Genomic DNA, 20,660 nt, shown 5'->3' with positions numbered 1-20,660 from the left:
GGAGTGTGCATGTGGGACGCTCGCAGGGGATGCCAGGGCCCTGGGGGGCCAGACGTGCTCTGGAGGCTTGCCAGCAGCAACTTGGCAGACCCGGAGGATGGCTTGGTCTTTTTCTTCTAGAAAGGGGAATTGGGAAGAACGGGGCTTTTCCTGGCTCCCTGAGGCTTCAGTTTTACTCTCTCCAGCTTTAGCTACCCATCCATCCATCCATGTCTTTGGATTAGGACCCTCTGTGTTCTGGAATCCCCTAATAGAGCATGTGCGAGCCTGGATCTGACTCTATTGGAAGTTAGCCCATAGGTGCTGCTCTTCTTTGAGGACAAAGTCTATGGAGGAAAGAGGGGGCAAGGAAGGAAGGATTGCAAGGCTTGGGGTCCTATCAAGGGAATATCAGTCTCCTCCTTGAGAGGCTCAAGTGATTGTGGGGAAAGGCAGGAAAGGGAAGGGTTAAAGGGACCCTGTCTGGGCTTCCCTGGTGGCACAGTGATTGAGAGTCCACCTGCCGATGCAGGGGACACAGGTTCGTGCCCCGGTCCGGGAAGATCCCACATGCCGCGGAGCGGCTGGGCCCGTGAGCCATGGCCGCTGAGCCTGCGCGTCTGGAGCCTGTGCTCTGCAACGGGAGAGGCCACAACAGTGAGAGGCCTGCGTACCGCAAAAAAAAAAAAAAGGGGGACCCTGTCTCCTTTGTGGTTGGACATGGAAACCTCTCTGGGGAAGATAGGGAAAATTGTAACCCCCTAAAAACCCCAGTATGTATTCACCCCGAAAATCTGGGGAAGACTACGGAAGACATCCCTGTGGCAGATATTGGCGGAAGGTAGAGGAAAGTTCCAATTAGGATCAGAGGCTGAGGCCCTCAGCAGCTGTGAGATGATAGCAAATTAGGGGACCTCAGAGTGCTCCCCCAAGCCTGCCCACCAACCCAGTGAAGGAGGTTGTTGAGGAGGGAAATGGAAATGGCGGTGGAGACTTGGGGGTGAGGGTTTGCCACCATCTCGCAGTTTCCTCCTGTCCACCGGACTGTACCACCTCCTGTAAATATGCAGGTATTTCACGTCTGTCATTTGATTGAGTGCTCTCAGTACTTGTCCAGGGTGACTAGGGCAGGTCTTTTCCACTCACCAGCAAGCAGATGCAGAGTGGTGAAGTGCTAGCCGTTTTCAACTTGAAACTCCCAGCTCAGTGCCCTTTCCGGATTCCCATGTACCGAGGCTTTTTTTTTACACTTCTTGACTCTGATTATCTACCTTCTTAAGGGATTTTCTGTAGTGTGTGTGTGTGTGTGTGTGAGTGTGTGTGTGATATTTGGGGGGTTGCATGGAGTAGTAGCAGGTGGGGAAGGAGGTTCCCGCCCCCCCACAATGCTTCTCTCGGCAGGTTTCCCCCAAGAAAGAGCAGCTGAGTCCTTGCATCTTGTGGCAGCTGGTGTGCCCAGCACTGAGCCCGTCGGAGCTGAAGGCAGCCCGGCCCCTTCTCATGGGCAGCACCCACCTGTGCTGAGGTCCTGCAGCGGTGGCTGTGTGAGGTGAGTAATGGATTCCAGGGCAGGGAGTTAGGGATCTCCAAATCCAGGTGAATGCCACCTTTCCACCAGAGCTCCCTATGTCAAAGACCCTGCCTGGGCCTCACCAGCCAGGCCTCAGGGCACAGCCATACTTTCTGGGGGACTGTGCAGCGGCGCTTGGTCTCTTGGTTCCCCCGTCTCTAATATGGGATTGACAACCTTGACCTACATCCTGGAGTGAGCAGGAGAAACAACCTACCAGTCATTGCCAAGTCCTCTGCAAATGTCAAGCTCCATCTAAGAGCTTTCGTGTAACACAGACATGCTTCCCGTCAAGCTGTCATTTCCTTTCCTCTTGCTTTCCTGATATTGAAGTGGCATTTCAGCCACATGCCCCAAATTCACCAATTGGTTCCTGTAATTTCTACTGCCCCATAACCTTAACTTTACCTTCCTATTCAAAGTGTACCCCCATCCCATCCATCCCAGCTTCTGGGCCTGGCAGGCTTAACTTAAACCTTCCAGAACATTCCCTCTGTCTTACCACCCAACCAGGGAGCATTTCCTCCCCCAGCTCTCCAACGACGCCCGAGTCGGTAGCATGTAGCGTAGCCCTTGTTTCTCTGCTCCCTTAACTAATTCTTGCATGATTTCTGGAGTCTTCATCTTGGCAGGTAAACTGGACTGTGTAAGGTCTTCAGGAGTAGGGACCAGATTTCACAGGTCTCTAGTCTCTCTCAAGTGTCTGGCAGTTCCCTAACAGCTTTCCCATTTGGGCCTCTCTCTCTTCCTGTCCATTCCTTTCAGGTTTCTTGGCCTGCCTCTCTGATCCTCTACCTGTCTCTTTTCCTCTCAGGCAGCCATGATAGCTTCCTCTGTTGTCGTCTCTGTCTGGCCTTCTGTGGCTATATGCTGCTGTCCAGCTATCTGTATCTTACCGTCCCTCTGTCTCCCTGTCTGGTCTTCTGTCTTTTTGTCGGTTGCTGAGACATCTCTCATATTGCCCAAGTCAAAACCAAACAACCAACATTTAAAAAAAGACCCAACAAGAAAAACAAAGAGACCTAAACAAAAAACAAACAAGGAATATACAATGCAGTTTCCTTTCACACTGAGCCTGTCCTGGGCCTGCAGGACAAAGGAAAACTGCGGCTCAGTGGCAGGTGCTTCTGTGATGCCATCTCATGGAGGGGAAGCTCCAGAGTTTTGGCCGTGAAATTGAAGGTATGAAATTACAGCCTTGCCGATATTGATGCATTCAGCTTTCCAGAGATGCTCTGGCAGGGGATCCTCTATAGAGCTTGAGCAACAGAAGGTAACTAGAACTGGCTAAAATAAGCAAGCCCCTGGGTCTCTCCTGGGTGTTCCATGACAGCCACAATAATAACTTGTATTTATTGTCCACTGTTGCCAGCACTGTGCTAGGCATTTTACTTGCATGAGACCGTTTGATCCTACAGTAACTCTGCAAGGTAGAAATTTTTTTCTGATCGTTGCTGTTTTTGTTTCTGATTATAAAAGTGATACTAGTTCGAGGTAGGTATTTTTATCATCCCTGTTTTACCCATGAGGAGATAGAGGTTGAGAGGGGCTAAGGTGCTTGCGTGTAACTGGACACATGTAGTGACTTTGGGGAGGAAAGACACTTCTGGAGGGTTTCTCAGCATCCCAGATAATTTTGGTACCCTCCGGCGCTCACACACACACTCTCTCACAAGCACATACTCATACCCTTGTACGTTCACACGATCACATTTACCTCCTTGACTCACACTCACTGTTCACACTGGACACATTCGTAGTGATGATCACTCTTACCCCCTCGCCCTCACACACCGTCATATTTCTGAACACACTATATACAGGTACATTCATACTGACACACACTGATACACAGTCACGTCTCTGTATTCACAGTTCCGTACTGACACACGCCCACACTTATCATACACCCACCCTCACGTTCTCACACACTCTTTACGTTCCTTCTTATGTTCTCACACTCTCCCAGTCATACCTACACACTCACTTCCACTCAGATGATGCAGTCACCCTTAACCCTCCCTCAAATTGCTACACAATTACACACACTCCGTACGCAGACATAGGTTGACTTTCCCCTGCCTGTTTCTCACATGGTCATACACACGCTCAATTTCATACACTCCAACACATTTGCACTGACACCACTATTTCCTCCTCACAGTTACACGTTTACACAGCTCGTAAGTCACGGACACACACGTGTGCCTGCATGTTCATATGTTCACATTTATACATGCTCACACCATAAACACAATCTCACCCATTTAAACTCTTCTATCTTTGTACACTCCGAATTACACCCTTCCACTCATATATTCAGCACTGATACAGTCACTCTAACCGTGTCACATTCACACGTAATCACACTTACCCATGGCAACACTCATTTTGACACAGATTCACAATAGTACTAGTAATGACTCACGCTGTCACGTACACACCCATGTAATACTTTCCCAAACTCTTATACATACCCCTGCACTGATACTATCACATTCACACACTTTCTCACTTCACACACACACGCACACACACATTGTAACACACCCAATTACAGGCAGTAGTTCGTAGTCACAGCTGTCACTTTTTTTCCCCCCTATTTGCCACTAGTTCTCTTCTCACCTCTGGCTAAAAGGAAGGGTGTTGCTCTCAGCCAGGTGCCAATGGGACTGGATCTTTCTAGCAGAAAGGAGTGAGATTTATGTCTAGGATTAAAAAGAAGCTGCTCAAACCCTCAGGTCAAGTTTTACATCCTTTCACCATAGTTTCCTTTTGCAGAAATCACCTCTAATAGGCAGGACCTTAGCCACTCCTTTCCAGAGAGGTTAGGGTTTCAACGGTTTGTTTATCTTTTGGAAGTTTATGGCTTAACTTGCCACCTCATTTCTCTCCCAAGGGCAGGGGGAGGTGAAGCATGCGTTTCTTTATGCACTCATAATGGTTTCCTATGTGAAAGTGTGTCTTTGGTTTTATGTTTATGATCTGGAATTGCCTGCTGATTAGACACGTGGAAAGGGCAGTCCTGCTTCCAGCAGGTACCTCTCATCCAGCCAGGTCTACCCTTCCCCTGTTAACCCTGGACCATGGTATTCAAGAAAGAAAGAGAAAGAAAAGGCCAATGAGCTAGCTGGATGATAAAACATGTTCCTATTGTGAGTGTGCACGAGCACATATAGACCCCACTGGAATTTCAGCAGCTGTTACTAACAAGTTAACAGAGGAGATCTCTCAGTAGGCGTGGGTAAAGACAAGCTGAAGAAACTTCCTTGCACTCCAGACAGACTGTAGATTTCCCTGCAGAGGGTGAAAAAAAAAACCCCCGGAGTGAACCAATAGATCAGGAGCCTGGTGCCAGGGCCATGTGCCACCCTAGGCCCCAAGAGCACCTTGTAGGAGTCTCCATAGTCCATGGCTGCCCCTGCTGGAGTCTCCCTGGAGTAAAAACACTTCACAATATAACCAAGCTGCCATTGGACATGGGTTCCAGCACACCATGGGGAAGAGCCTATACTCTGGGATACCACTTCTCCAGCCCACCCCATGTACACCCATCATTAGATCGAGAACTTCTTTGATAGCTGAGACCACACCACCTTACTTAGCTTGGATGCTCAGCGCCTAACACAACGCCGGGCCCAGGGCAGCTACTTGAGAAACTCGATTAAGAAACTAAACGGGGTGGGTGGGCAGCAACACGTGGTCAGGACAGATCCGGTGCCTCTCTCCCTCAATCCCAGGATTCCAATGGCATTACCAGCTCACATTGAGGACCTTCTGTGGGCCACACATAGTACAAGGCCCAGAGGGAAATTCAAATGGGCGAGAGGCACAAACTCTGCCCCTGAGGTAATTTCATTTGAATGGGAAAGATGAATCACCATGAAACCATAGTACAAGGCAGCAGTCTTGAAGTTGGGGGTCAGCGGAATCCTCATCATGTCATTCCGTGGTCTTCAGGCTCCAAAAGGCCTTGAGGGCCCATGAGTGGTTGGAAACAGCAGTCAGGATTTAGGGAGGACACTTCCCAAAGCCAACTGCCTCATAGACATCTTGCTTAGCACAGGAAAGATGGCTCATCTTTCTAGAAGATTGTGTAACAAAGTGCTTTGTCACTGGGCATAAGGCAGAGGAATAAAAGTGAGCTTTTAGACCTTAATGGAAATATTGTACTTAATTAAGATTTAGCCACCGCTTCCACCAGGAGACAGCTTTAGGGAAATAGCTCGGCAAATTTACATTTGATCATTTCTGCCGATAAGCTGAGACTCACCGAAAGCAATTTATAAAACTGACAGTACTGGCTGAATTTCAGGAGGGACAAAATGCACCTCCCTGAATTCACTTGAATACAATGAGGAGCGCTAAGTAAGGAGACCCACCCCTTGCGTGTATATGGTATTTTATACTTCTCAAAATATTTAATAACCCCTTCATCTGTTATGATAGAAGCATTAGGAGCACCAACTCTGGAATCAGCTGGACCAGCATTTGAATCCCAATCTGGCCACTTCCTAGCCATGTAACCTTGTTTGAGTCAATTACTTATCCTCAAGTTTCCTCATCTGTAAAATGGGCACGACGCTAATACCTCATTGAGTTGTTATGGGGATGAATTGAGATACTGTATGAAAGCGTTGAGCACAATGTCTGGACTATAGTCAGTGCTCAGCAAAAATGGTAGATCTTATTATTATCCTTACCACAGCCCTTGGAAGGAGGTGCTCTCAAAGGGGCAGAACCCTGAGGTAACAGAGAAACAGTATGGTTCCTTGCTGCCAAAGACCCGATTTTCACAGGACTGGTTGCGTGCTTTCCTTTAAGTCTTTATTTCTGCTTAACCAGGGGCTAGGGTCAATGCTCATTTCCACTTAAGAAGATGAGTGAAAAATAAAATTAACCCATGCGAGTTTCCTCATTTCCTGTGTCATTTTCAGACATGCTTATTTGACCACTGTAGCAATGTTTCATGTTCATTTCAATGTCCCCTCTAGTCCTACAGCTTTTCCCTTGAAATCGTGAGGCCCTCGGTAATGTCACCTTCATATGCTGGTACAGAAACCTGGGAGAGGAGGAATGGAAAAGACTTCTGATGCTGGTGGAGCCAGAGGTCTGGTCTCTAACCACAGGCACTCCTCTGCCCTTGATTCTCATGCTGAAATCTCTGTGTCCTGGGCAGGGGGTCTGCTCACTTCCAGGCTTTGGTCCCAGACAGCAGAGTGGAGGCACGGTTCACTCACTTCAGAGCCCTAAGAGCATTTGTGTCCATGCAAAAGCTGTGAGTAACTGAGAACTCAGCATATCACATAAAACTGTAATGTGATTGAGGAAGCATAAATAAGAGTATGGGCTTTGGAGTCACACAGACATGGGATTGTATAGTTTTGTTTTTCTTTTCCATTATGGTTTATTACAGGATATTGAATATAGTCCCCTGTGCTATACAATAGGACCTTGTTGTTTATCCATTCTGTATATAACAGTTTGCATCTGCTAATCCCAACCTCTCAGTCCTCACTCCCGCCCCCTCCCCCGGCAACTACAAGTCTGTTCTCTAGGTCTGTGAGTCTGTTTCTGTTTGGTGGGTAGGTTCATTTCTGTCATATTTTATTAGTAGATTCTACATATAAGAGGTATCATATGGTATTTGTCTTTGAGATTGTCTAGTCTTACTCTGTGACCTTGGCGAGTGAACTGATGTCTCTGAATGTCAGTTTCACCTGTAAAAGGGAAATAATAATACAAGTGGTTTTGCAAGTTACGTGAACTTGTACATGAGTAACTTTTAGCAGAGTGCCTGGAACATAATCAAATCTCAATGAATGGTGGTGATTTTTTTTATGGCCTGTGAAGTCTGTGGCAGTAATTGTAAACACCTTCTGTGGGGTAAAAAGTCTTAAATTACTTCCAAGCATTTCCCACATGTGGATCATTTGATCCTCACAACCTCTTGGTGAGGTAGTCACCTTTTGCATGTGAGGAAATAGATTCAGAGCGACCAAGGGATGTACTCAAGGTCATGAAGCTCATTAGCGGTGCTGGGCTGAGAAGGTACTAGTCTAGGCTGAATATTTGCATCTTTGGTTGGCAAAGTCTTTGGGGCGACACTTGGCAAATATGAGCTGTTTGAACTGAGCATGATCCTTCCTGTGAAAAGACGTCTAAATGCTACTAGCTACAGTTTAGCTGCTCGCCAGACCACACGGTGTTTCTCTCTGTGTCTTGTGTGATGCCCAACATGTTGCAAAAGTGCAATAAATGTGACATCATAAGAGTACCCTTTGCAACAAGGCTGAGTGATACATGGTCACGGTGGTACCGTTTACCACCAAAAGGAAAATCTTTCTTGAGGCCTGCCGTGTGGTTTTGTTCATGCTGCTCAAGGAGTACCAAATGTCCAGAGCCTGGAGACTCTTGAAACATTCTGAAACACATCAGCAGACCTCTGGTGCCACTTGGCCACTTCTCTTCTGACCTGAAAATGGCAAGGCGTCAATTTTAGTGAACTCTAGGGAAAGGATGGGAGGACAAAAAGATAAGAACATTTTTGACCTCTCTGTGACATTTGCCTCATAGCCGTATTCATCTTGAAATACATTTCTCTTGGTTTCCATGATGTCATAGAGCCAGTTCCTCTACTTGAAGCATATTTCTCGAGGATCCCTGGTTCCTCTTCCAGCCCCAAAATGTTGGTGTTCCCCCGAGGTCTTTCCTCCTCTCTCATTCTATACTCTTCCTGGGCAATTGCACCTACTCGCACGCTGATGGTCTCCAAATTAATATTTTCAGCCCACGTGTCCTGCTCTCCACTGAACCATTCCATAATGCCAAATACACGTGTTAGAACTGCTGCTACGTTTATATTTGTCTTAATTTTGCTTTCTCTATCGAGAGGAATAGATATAGCTAGGGAGAGATTTTTTTACCACCACGTGAATTGATGTTTCCTTCAGCTTTTTATTATTTGCTATGTAATAAAGACAGGGTGCTTAGATATTTGTTTTGCTTCCTCCTAGATATTCCTAGTTTAATTTTTACCGAGATCTCCATTGTGTCACTGCGTTTGTTCTCTCTTCTTTGTATATGGACTTATACAGAAGTTACGTATTCGAGGACCATTTGCAGATATTTAGTCTTTGTAGAATGTTTATGTTTGTTGGTAGAGTCTTTAGAAAAATTTAGAAAAATTTTCTATAAAACTGATAAGGGCTGTCCTATTGGCCAAAACCAGAATAACGTGTTATTATTCTCTTGGGACTATGATTATTCCTGGTGGTCCAGTGGCTGCTCATTTAAGGGGCCTCCCGCATAATCATATTTGTTATCAGCTACCAACTTCATTAGCTTTTTTTTTTTAACATCTTTATTGGGGTATAATTGCTTTACAGTGGTGTGTTAGTTTCTGCTTTATAACAAAGTGAATCAGTTATACATATACATATGTTCCCATATGTCTTCCCTCTTGCGTCTCCCTCCCTCCCACCCTCCCTATCCCACCCCTCCAGGCTGTCACAAAGCACCGAGCCAATATCCCTGTGCCATGCGGCTGCTTCCCACTAGCTATCTACCTTACTACGTTTGTTAGTGTGTATATGTCCATGACTCTCTCTCACCCTGTCACAGCTCACCCTTCCCCCTCCCCATATCCTCAAGTCCGTTCTCCAGTAGGTCTGCGTCTTTATTCCTGTCTTACCCCTAGGTTCTTCATGACATTTTTTTTTCTTAAATTCCATATATATGTGTTAGCATACGGTATTTGTCTTTTTCTTTCTGACTTACTTCACTCTATGACACACTCTAGGTCTACCCACCTCATTACAAATAGCTCAATTTCATTTCTTTTTATGGCTGAGTAATATTCCATTGTATATATGTGCCACATCTTCTTTATCTATTCATCCGATGATGGGCACTTAGGTTGTTTCCATCTCCGGGCTATTGTAAATAGAGCTGCAGTGAACATTGTGGTACATGACTCTTTTTGACTTATGGTTTTCTCAGGGTATATGCCCAGTAGTGGGATTGCTGGGTCATATGGTAGTTCTATTTGTAGTTTTTTAAGGAACCTCTATACTGTTCTCCATAGTGGCTGTACCAATTCACATTCCCACCAGCAGTGCAAGAGGGTTCCCTTTTCTCCACACCCTCTCCAGCATTTATTGTTTGTAGATTTTTTGATGGTGGCCATTCTGACTGGTGTGAGGTGATATCTCATCTCCCGCATAATCATATTTGTTATCAGCATACCAACTTCATTAGCTTTTTTTTATTAATCACCATTCTAAGCTAGTTGTTTACTCTCGTTTCCGAAAAGACCAGAAACTGAGGCACGGTTCTGTCTGGAATCCTGAACAAAAACTAAAGGCTACACTAGGGATGTAATGTACAGCATGGTGACTGTAGTTAATAATACTGTGTTGTATACTTGAAATTTGCTAAGAGAGTGGATCTTAAGTGTTTTCGACATATCAAAAAGCAAAACAAAGCAAAAAAGTGATGGATGTATTAATTAACGTGATTGTATTTCACGTTCCACAATTGTATGTTAATTGGTATATGTATACTATTTCACATAGTATACATATACCAAACCATTAATCACACTGTATACCTTAAATATGTACATTTTATATTTGTCAGTTATCCTTCAGTAAAGCTGGAAAAACCCCTAAAGTATAAAAAAAAAATCAGTCCTCCCACATTCCTCTGGGCCTCTTGGGATAGAAATATATTTCTACCCAGATTTCCATTTGGGGTGCTGAGACCCGTTAATCACACCAGGTCTAGCATCCGTGCCATATTTGGCCAATGTCCAAAATAGAGACCCCTCTTGAAACCTCTCTTTTCCTGTCTTTCTATTCCCATACTGCCTGTGCTTCCTCTCCCGTGGCTCCTTTTCTGAGAGTTGTCTCTTTTCAAAATTATTCCCATGTTTCTACCTGGAACATCCCACTGCATGGGAAAAAAATTCCCGAAGTTTTCTTCAACCTGCTGTATCTGCTACACTGTCACCCGAATAATAGTTCTGAAATGCAAAGCTAATCATGCCATTCCACTGTTTGAGATCTCTTTATCTAGACAGGAAGAGTCCAAACCCCAAAGAAAGGCATACGAGATCCTTCTTAATTTGATCTCCACTGGTCTTATTTTTCGCATCCCTCTTCTTTGCTCCGGTCACACCAAGTTACCTGTAGTTTCTCTAATACACTATGTTGTCTCTACTCTCCTCTCGGCCTTAGCACATGTTGTTCCTTGTGCCTGAAACGTGACCTCCCCGTGGTTTGGTTATTTGTTCTTCCTAATTCAGCTCCAGTGTACTTCCTCTGTGAAGCATCCTTCTTCAGGCTGCTGGGAGCCCCTCTCTTGCCCTTCAGTAGCAACCCGTTGTCATCTTTGGCCTGAGTTGTCACGGCCAACACCCATTATACTTTGTCTCCTTGAGGGTGGGGACTGTAACTTGTTCATCTCTTGCCCTAGACCCTGGTGAGTTCCTCCTTACCCTTCAATACCTTGCTCAAGTGTAATGCCCTCTGATGCCTCTGGGGAGTATTAGCTTCCCTTCCTACACTGGCCTTCCAAAGCATCCCCTGCCTTCCTGGGCACATACTAGACACCGTGTAAATGCTGAATGAAAGATTGAATTCATTTATGAAGATTCAGTGATTATCTGAAGATCACAGAACAATCCAGGAGTGGGGCTAGAATTAGCCATTCTTCTTTGGTTGGAGACAATTCTTTGGGGTTTATAAAAAGACCTAACCAGAAATCAACTCCAAAAATTAAAATTGCAGAGCAAGATGCAACTTAGTTCTTAAATGTAGCATGAAAGGAAGTAGTTTCTTTTTCCAAGTGTTATGTTCTTAATACACTTCCCCAAAAGAAGTCTGTTCTGCCCATATATGACTTCAGTTCTGGAAAATGCTTTGTGTCACCCTTACTGATCCCTTCCATAGTTCACCAGAAGCCAGTGTTCTGGCCTTTGAAAGTCTCATACATGTTACTTTCTTCCAGAGGTTTAAGATCTGTTCTTTTTCTTACATAGCACCAGCATCACTTAGTTCAGCAGAAACAGAGGCCTAAGGCTAAGAAACGTAATCTAGCATGCTTGGAGTATTTGTTTGCTGGAATATACTGTTGAATAATGTATTACACCAACCTAGTGCTTTCCTACTCATCCTTCAATGCCCTGCTGAAGTACTATATCTCTGATCTCTTTGAGAACCTCAGTTACCTTTCTGCTGTGTCCTTCCAAAGCATTCTGTGCCCACCTGGGTGCATCCGTTGTATTCCCTATTGCATGTATGCCTGTCTGCCATCCTCATTTAACTGTGAGCTCTTCGAAGACAGGGACTGGTCTTCATTCACCTCTCTTTGTATACCCCCTGTACCTGACACAGTACCTGGTACATATGAATGTTTGTGGCATGGAGATGAAAGGCAGGACAGTGATGTTCTTTGGAACACCCACATCAAACACTTTCCTTATATGGGGAGGTATGATTATTGGCACTGATTTCTCATCCAATAGGATAGCAGTCAGTGAAGGAGAGTCTTCCCTTCTTCAGTCCCTCTTTTTGTAGCCCCCTTCAATTTGTAATACACGTGCCCTTGTTCTGTAGTTATATTTTTATCTGTGTATTTAATATACATTTTATATACAGTATGCAGCCAGAGATGAAACCCACTGCTCAAATCTATAATGTCCCTCAGAGCTGGGCGTTTATTTATCTCTTTACTCGCAGCACCTTACCGTTAAAGGGGAGTAGGTCTCTGCTTTGGTCTTAGGATTCTTTGAAATGAAAGTCAGCCAACAAGCCACAAGAAGAAGGCACGTAACTGGTTTCTTTTCCTATAAAAAGCAATGTTAGGCTGACCTAAGATCTTCTCTTTTCCTCTCTTTATACAGCTGTGCATAAAGACCGTCATATAGACCCTCATTATAGACCCTCATAGTTAAGCTGGCCAGAAGAGTGTAGGGCATGTCTAAGAGACTGCAGAAGGCCACCAAACCTGCTGGTGGTTGGCTGCCATGATTGTGAGTGCAGGGAATGTATTGGGCTCAATCTTTTTTTTTTTTTTTTTTTTTTTTGCCACACTGCACGGCTCGTAGGATCTTAGTTCCCTGACCAGGGATTGAACCCCGGGCCCTCTGCAGTGAGAGCACAGAGTCTTAACCACTGGACCACCAGGGAATTACCCTAGGCTCAATCTTAAAGGAGAACGAACACTCTGAGATGACCATTGCTTGATACAGAATTATAATGGAGTTATATATATTTATTATAAACACCCAACTTTCCTTCCCTTTTTCTTCCCCCAAATGTTTGTCAAGATGTGTTCTAGGCCACAGTCCCACCTCCACAGGAGTCATTGGGAACTCAGGCCTGCTGACTCGCAAACCCTACTTCTGCTTTATCTGCAATTTTCCTACCGGGCTATCACGTCCTTCCTTTGAAGTGAGGGCTGGGCCCTGTGCTCTCAGCCTGGAGGCTTCTCCAGGCTCCAGAAAGACTTAGGTACCTGGCAGCCTTCTCTTTGTGTGTGCGGGTGAGCACTGGGGCAGCGTAGCTGATCGAGTGCTGGAGGAGGGATCTGCTGCATGTCATGAGCCACGTCTTATAGAAGTGGACAGTGGCAGCTGAGTAACGGGCAGCAAGGAGAATGACTCACTCGGTGGATCTGACAGCTCGTAAGTGAAGAAGTTACCTGGTACAGGAAAGCCATAGGGAAGCCAGCATGCTCGACTGTGAGGTCATCCTTCGGGCTTCTGGTTTCTAGAGGCATTTCACTGGGTGGATTACAATCTTTTCTTAGACCCATGGACAGTCTTTTTTTAAGACAAAAATAATCCTCTTTGGCGGCAGTAAGAGGTGGGGATAGGAGATGGGGAATTCCTGCAGCTAAGGCTATGGCCAGCTGGATGTTTATCCCCTACCATTTGTGAAGTGGGATAGATGGCAATTGGGCCTGGTCACGTCCCGTTCTTCCTTCAGCATTTGAGGGAAGCCCTTTGTTTTTTTTTTTTTTTTTTTTTGCGGCACGCGGGCCTCTCCCTGTTGTGGCCTCTCCTGTTGCGGAGCACAGGCTCCGGACGCGCAGGCTCAGTGGCCATGGCTCACGGGCCCAGCCTCTCCGCGGCATGTGGGATCTTCCCGGTCCTGGGCACGAACCCGTGTCCCCTGCATCGGCAGGCGGACTCTCAACCACTGTGCCACCAGGGAAGCCCCCCTTTGTTTTTAATAGATAGTATTTCCTCATCCTTAACCATAGCCCCCAGATAAGATGCTGAGACACACGCTCAGCTCTTTTGTAAACTTAGGTTAAGGGGCAAAAGCTTGAAGAAGAGTTGCTGCATTTTGCACCAGCTCAAATTCTTTGACCTCCAGTTCTGGCAGGATGTCTTTTTTTTTGTGGGGAGCGGGTAGCATATGAGTTTTGCTAAAATGATCTAAATTCCTAGTTTAGAGGGGGTAGCATTGAGCTTTGCTACAATGATCTAAATTCCTAGTTTAGAAATATGTAATGCTAAGATCTCAATTGACCCCATGTAACTCTTCTCTTCAAATATTCAATGGGCACCTTCCCTATAGAAGGCCGATTTGGGTGTAGAGCGTTGAGAATAGAGCAAGTTCCTAGGACGATAAGCCATAAGGCACATGTTCGAAAACGATGTCCAGACATCTCTCTGGTATACAAAAAGCCCTAGCAACTTTGGGAATTGAAATTTTAGGCTTGAGTTTGAGGGAATTTGTGGCTCTTTTGCCGGAGTGGATCAGGGAAGGGTATAATTATCACCCATGCATAGTAACAGCGAGCAGCTAGAACCCCAGAGACTCGAGATGTTGGTTTACCATATCCTGTTCACTTGGGCTGCTAGTCTGCATCTAATTTTTTCCATCTGACTGCTTCCAAGGATACTACATTCTCTTTTGAGAACTAGGAAATGTTCTATTACTAGGTTTTGCTTCCCTTTTCTTTTTTCCACACGTTTATTTGAGGCATCTTTTATTTTCTTTAACGCTTACAAAAATGTCTACCTCTGTTCTTTATGCATCTTATTTTCTCTTCTTAGAAGCATCAGTGTTGGAAATGAAAAGCTGAAACCTGTGATAATGCATCAGTTTGCAAATACAAACACAGGTCAGGTGATTATTAGCATTTTCCTGGCATTAGCTCACGCAGCATACACAATACATTTAGAAGCTTAAGAAGTCGTTCGAATAGGAACTATTTGCCCCCTATAATATATGCAGTGTATGAGGTCTGGAGGCTGGGGTATACCTATCGATTACCTTATTTGCAACCTATTATTGAAATTTGCAACTATAATATGCTGGCTTATTGGATTTCATTACTGTGAAGTTCCTGCTACAAACAGTGGAAGCCACTCATAACAGAGAACAGGACTACAGCGGAACCGACCTCATTTGCTCGCGTGTGTGAGAGAGAGCATGAACGTATTCTGTGTGACCATGCCTTGTATGTGTGTCAGTAGTGAGCTATCTCTTGCAGGATCTAAGATTGAAATGAGGCGGCTGTAAAAAGAGCTAGTGCCTCCCTTACTTGTCCGGCTGCTTTTGCAAATCTGCCTAACAAGTAGCTCAGCAACTCCTGATCAAATGATCTTTGAAATGGCTTCCCTCCATTACACGCTGTAATGGTATCTCCCAGGCCAGGCTTTCTGAAACAGCACACCCCTGTCTCTGATAGCAGAGTTCCCTTGGTGAGTGCCCCAGAACAGACAAGCCCCAAAACAAGGCCATCTAAGAATTGGTCCTACCGGCCAACGAATGCTCTTGGAGTTCTGTCAGTAAATCTCCTAGCCTTGGGTCTTTGGATGAGACAAGCAGTTGAAATCGGTAAGTACCAGCCTGAAGTGGGTTGAAATGAAAAAGCTAGAACTGTCATATGAATATTCGGGGAGGATGAAAGTGCACATATGGAGAGAGAGAATGTGTGTGTGTTTGTGGGTTTACTTGGATCCATATTGTAATGGTGTCATGGGAGGGGAATTGAGGAGAGTTCGAGATTCTGGTCTCAGTTCCTTCAATTATTTTGTGACCCTGGGGAAGTCGCTTAACCTCTATGCCTTGTTAATTCCTCACATGGAAGATGGGGATGGTGCTCCCTTCTTCACATGTTGGTGTCCGGCTCAGATAAGAGCAAGAGCTCAAATAAGCTCCTGGACATTATGAAGTCATATAGTAAAAAATGAGGTGTCGGTAATCCGAGGGTAGCTGGCGTCTACGTGATGCCCAATTGCTTGGCAGTTAGACTAGTGCCAAAATTTCCAAACGCCTTCTTAGCTCAGACCTGCTTGGAGTAGGCATATAGGCTTATTCAACACCATGAAAAACTTACTCAGAGCTTCAACAAAGGCATAGAACTTACAGAGTTCCATTTCATTCCCTCACATGTGTATTTAATGCCTCCTGGGAACAAGGCACTGTACTAGGCAGTTTGAAAGCATTATAGTTATGACTGAGGGGTTCTTACCCTCAAGGAGCTTATGATCTAGTGAGGGGAATGACATATTTCATGACTGTGTGCAATTTGAGACAAGATGGTGGCAATGCTAAGTTGGGCCCATCTGGCTGACTATTGTTAGGGGTCGGGCTCTCGTCCACCTTGTCTGGGAATGGGAGTGTGGGTTTAGGGCTGCTGAGGGACCCAGACCTGGCTCATTCTCCTCCCTATAAAATGAGCCCTTTCTCTCTTCTTTGGCATCTTAGCATATTATGGGAAATAATGTCTGAAAAGTTGCTAGAAATCTTCAGATACAAGTTGCTGTAAAAACGTAAAGCAAGGTATAAACATTCTTTCAAATGATAATACATTGTCCCCTTTGTAGAAGGCTAGATGATTTGTTTCTTTTTTTCTTTTTTTTTTTTTTGGCAATTGAAAACAGTTCACTACATCTTCTTACACTGTCAGTCATAAGTGTCTGGCTGGTTGGTTCAGTTGCTAAGAATGTGTCCAAGATAAAGTGGTTTAGTATCAGCATAGGATAGTTAGCAAAGCACCATTTGTTTCCGCATCACAGTTTATCCCAGGAAGCTCAGCTAGCCATCTTGAAAATGTCTGCTTCTGTTTACAAGGAAGCCCAAGAAAGAGCCAGCAAGTAACTCTTGGATCCTTTTTCCCACCACCAAAGTATAATTCAGTGTATACGTCATTCTTATAGTAAAAGCAGTAACCTCATCCTGAAATACGAAGAACAGTCCAGTGTTGATATCATTGTCTAAGGAGACATTGGCTGACTTTAAATCTATGTTTACTTAATACCTCCAAGTCTGGAAGCTGTCATTTAAAGTTCACTCTTTCTTGATCTATAGAGCTAATTCTTGTTAAAAAGATTTACCCAATTCTAGAAATTGGAAACGCTCTCATGTTCTGTTAATGTCTAAACATAGTGAGAGTTCTTTGACCTGTTTACTACATTTTTGAGATCCTAAAATCAGTCTTATTTCATGTGTGCTCTTGTCAGTTTACCTGTCATCTCATCAGCTCTAGGTGTCTTGCAGCCAACCCTGTTCTTTATGTAGGTATCTCAGAAACATTAGGAAGTTCACCCTGGAAATTTCCCCTGGGCTACATCTCATTCCTGTGTTAGATCCTCTAGTTTGATATGACAGGGAGATAAGCGATATTGATGTGCTCACCAATTTATAGTAATGGCCTTGTGTGGTTGGTGGTCTGGGAGCTTTACCTCTGGGTTTATTAGGTCATGGCTGTGCATCTGCCGGCCTGGGCTTTTGTTTTTGAAAGGAGACCATTATTAGTTTGTCTCTCATTGGGAAAATATGCAAATAAACAGTTATTTAGATTTTTGAAAGCAGACAGAATAATACAGACATATGGGCTGTCTCTGATGGTACCAGATCTGACGAAAATATTTAGTGCAGTTGCTAATGGCTTAATAGATGATCTTTGCAAGTTGTAGGGCCAGTATTTCTGGAGTCTCACCCTTCACACACCTGGGTAGAGCATCTGTGGCAAATGGGCACAATTGGCATTTTTGACTGTATCCAGTTCAACACATATGCCATGATATGAATTTTGGCCACATTAGCTAGAGTATACTTGAGCACCTGTCTTTCCCCTTGACTCCTGAAACACGCAGGCTGGCGGCTTTCTTTTGTAACCTACTGAACATTCTCTGAGGGTTTAGTTTGTCACCACATTAAGAGAATACATTTTGGAAGAATGAGAGAATAATGACAATTATTTATATAATGCCTAATCATTTCATCTAAAGTTGCCATGCACCTTGATAAAAGTTTTCCTCTGAAGTACTTTGCAGCAAATCTCGGTGTCAAAAGGCAACTCAGTGAAGGGGTGTGTGTGTGTGTGTGTATGCACCTGTGTGTGCGTGCCTGCCCTTGCGCTTGGGGGGTGAAAGTGGGGAGTAGAGAAGAGAGCGAGAGAAAAGGGAGATAAGGAGGGGAGGAAATAGAGAATTAATCTTTCTTAGTACTCTGAAAGAGGGGTGTTCTGGCTTCTTGGTTATCATGAGACAAGAGGCTCATTTCTTACCGCTGATGAATTTCAATTGTAATTACAGAGCATCCGTAAGCCACATTCAGTCCCAAGGGCTGGACAAAAAGTACACTGTCCACAAAAGCCATTTGAATTCTCTCTGAAAAACCTAGTAGCCAAGTCTGAAAGCAATTTGTGAACAGATACAAACTGTTGCTGGTTGTCCATTCAGATTCCTCCTCAATGCTAAGAGCCACATTCTAAAAGTGCAATGAAATGGCCTGTGGCTGGATCCAGCGTGACCTGCACTTGCAAGTTTCTGCTGTGTTGCAGAAGCGAACGACAACAGTTAAACTTTAAAGATCAACAGTTTTTCGATTGGGTTCCTGGAGAATAATGGCACTTTTGTACAATTCTTGAAATAGAGCCTGCAGCCGCCCCAAACAAAATAGTCTCTTTCAAGATCTTGGAAATAATGACCTCATAGGCAGATTGAACCAGCAGTCCATTAATAGTATCCTTTGTAGAAAGCTGTCTCAGGGGAGGGACGTGGCTTAGTAAATCGGCATTGTTTACAAACATAACAGAATAGAATCCCCCTTTTTTTCCTACGTTTGTGGAATAGTCGGAGACACCTCCCACTTGGGAAGCAAATACATTAACAGCAAGGCTTCCTTACAGGGCCCTACCCTTTCTCCATCGGTCACCGAAAAGTGTGCTTTGAAGCACTTGCTTTGAAGGTGAGTTAGAGATAACAAGAGTCTCCAGCCCTATTCCTTTGTCACCAGCTCAGAATTATCTGGAATCGTGAGAAGAAGATGAAGATTGGTCGTGTCTTGTAAAGAGTCATGAAGAACTGACGTAATAGCAGGATAATCTGAGCAAAAGCAAATCTGAAATGTCTAGGTAAACGGAGTGATTATTTGCTTCATGTTCCTATTGTGGAAGTAGATAAAGATTCTTCAATTTCATTAACATCTCTGTAAAAGAGGTTTATTCCAGCCCCTCTTATAATCCCCTGATAAGTTGAATGGAATTAAACCAATTCCAGTTTGCTGGGCAGTAGAAAGGTGGGCCATCTAAGCTGGGTCCCTTGCAGAATGCCTGTGATATGGGCCGCAGCAAGTGTGTGGTATTCAAATTCTGGGCAGGGATTTCTAGTCTACTATGGGAGAGTATAGTGTGAATTTTATATCCCAAGTAGCCCTTGTTTCCCCGACCTGAAAAGAAACAGGGCATCTACCTTTTGAGTCTCTACCCAGAGAGAATATTTAGGAAGAAAAAAGGCCACTGTTACCCACACCTGATTATCCAGAACAAAGGAGACTAGTATTTTGGATTACGGAGGTGCACTAGAACCCTGACTGGCTCAGACTCCTACTTGCCTTATTGTGTAAGGTCAACTTTGTATATCATGTTAAAGAGGGTATGTATGTTTCTCTGACTTCTGTCATCTCAAGTTAACTAACATGTCCTCAGAAAATAGGTATCATCCAGAATGTGGTGGCTTTCTCTTCCTGAGACACATTTTTCACTATTTTCTAGGTATTACCTAGAATCCTCAGTTCTTTTGCAATAAGCTTCAGACTTCATTATTTGTACCAACCTAGATTCTGTATGTTGAGCTTTAGTTTATAATCACCACATATTCAGGCATTATTTTTGAACCCAGAAAAGTAAAACAGACAAAGCACACACAGAGAAAAAATTAGTGCTTTTGGGCTTCCCTGGTGGCGCAGTGGTTGAGAGTCCGCCTGCCGATGCAGAGGACACGAGTTCGTGCCCCGGTCCGGGAAGATCCCACATGCCGCGGAGCGGCTGGGCCCGTGAGCCATGGCTGCTGAGCCTGCGCATCCGGAGCCTGTGCTCCGCAACAGGAGAGGCCACAACAGTGAGAGGCCCGCGTACCGCACACACAAAAAAAATATATAGTGCTTTTATTCTGGTGGCAAATTCTTTGTAGTGACTAAATTAAAACCATGAACCCGTCTGATACAGAATACCACTGGTGAAGTCAGTCTTAAACTCACTTTTCTTCTGGAGAAAGAATGAATTTAGAAGGACCAAAATCAAAATGTGAAAGGGAATGTAGACCCATTAGCACTGATTTCATATATTTACCAGCAGTATCTATGAATTTAATTGATCCTTGACAGCACAGCTAGGTTTTCATTTTACCTTGTGCTGTAGTTTCACCCGTATAGGAAAATATGAGACTTAATCAAACTGGTGGTGACAAAACATTTACTACTGATAATTTCACTGTCATGATTCCTGAAAAAAAAATACAGATTTGGTCCTAATTAAGATAATGCAAGGCATGACACTTAGGCAAAGGAAAAGAGATCTCTTGTCCAAACCAAGGTCAAACCAATCATTGTTAGTTGGCAGTCACCTGTGCAGATGGGGAAACTTAATTGATACTCAGCTATTTTTGAATACGTATAGGCTCTATATATTTGAGAAAATTTAAAACAGTAAAAATTTCCACATAACATAATATAACTTAGAATTCATTACTGAAAGTAATAAACACATTGTAACCACTGAAGGGCTGAAAAGAGTTAAGGTAGATTATTTCTCACTGTAGCAGGTAATGAGGAGACCCCTGTTTTTGTGGTGGTTGTACTTA

General features: G+C 44.3%; 1 protein-coding gene across 22 annotated transcripts in view; it reads left to right on the top strand.

Moving 5' to 3' along the window:
* The window catches only part of PAK3 (p21 (RAC1) activated kinase 3), a 285,248-nt gene that overhangs the window by 167,461 nt on the left and 97,127 nt on the right, over positions 1 to 20,660 (top strand). For 20 of the 22 annotated variants that reach the window (XM_073799468.1, XM_019949424.3, XM_073799467.1 and 17 more), the window contains one exon: positions 1,381 to 1,528. The exons of 1 other annotated variant lie outside the window; for it this stretch is intronic. The gene's annotated coding sequence lies outside the window, so the exon portion shown is untranslated. Of the gene's footprint in view, positions 1 to 1,380; positions 1,529 to 18,576; positions 18,935 to 20,660 lie in introns of those variants that run through there. One more of the 22 variants, XM_073799470.1, reaches the window with a different exon arrangement.

The sequence above is a fragment of the Tursiops truncatus genome, chromosome X (genome assembly GCF_011762595.2).
Source record: "Tursiops truncatus isolate mTurTru1 chromosome X, mTurTru1.mat.Y, whole genome shotgun sequence".
NCBI lineage: Eukaryota > Metazoa > Chordata > Mammalia > Artiodactyla > Delphinidae > Tursiops > Tursiops truncatus.
Note: the sequence above shows the minus strand (reverse complement) of the source record. Positions and strands in the feature narration are given on the sequence as shown.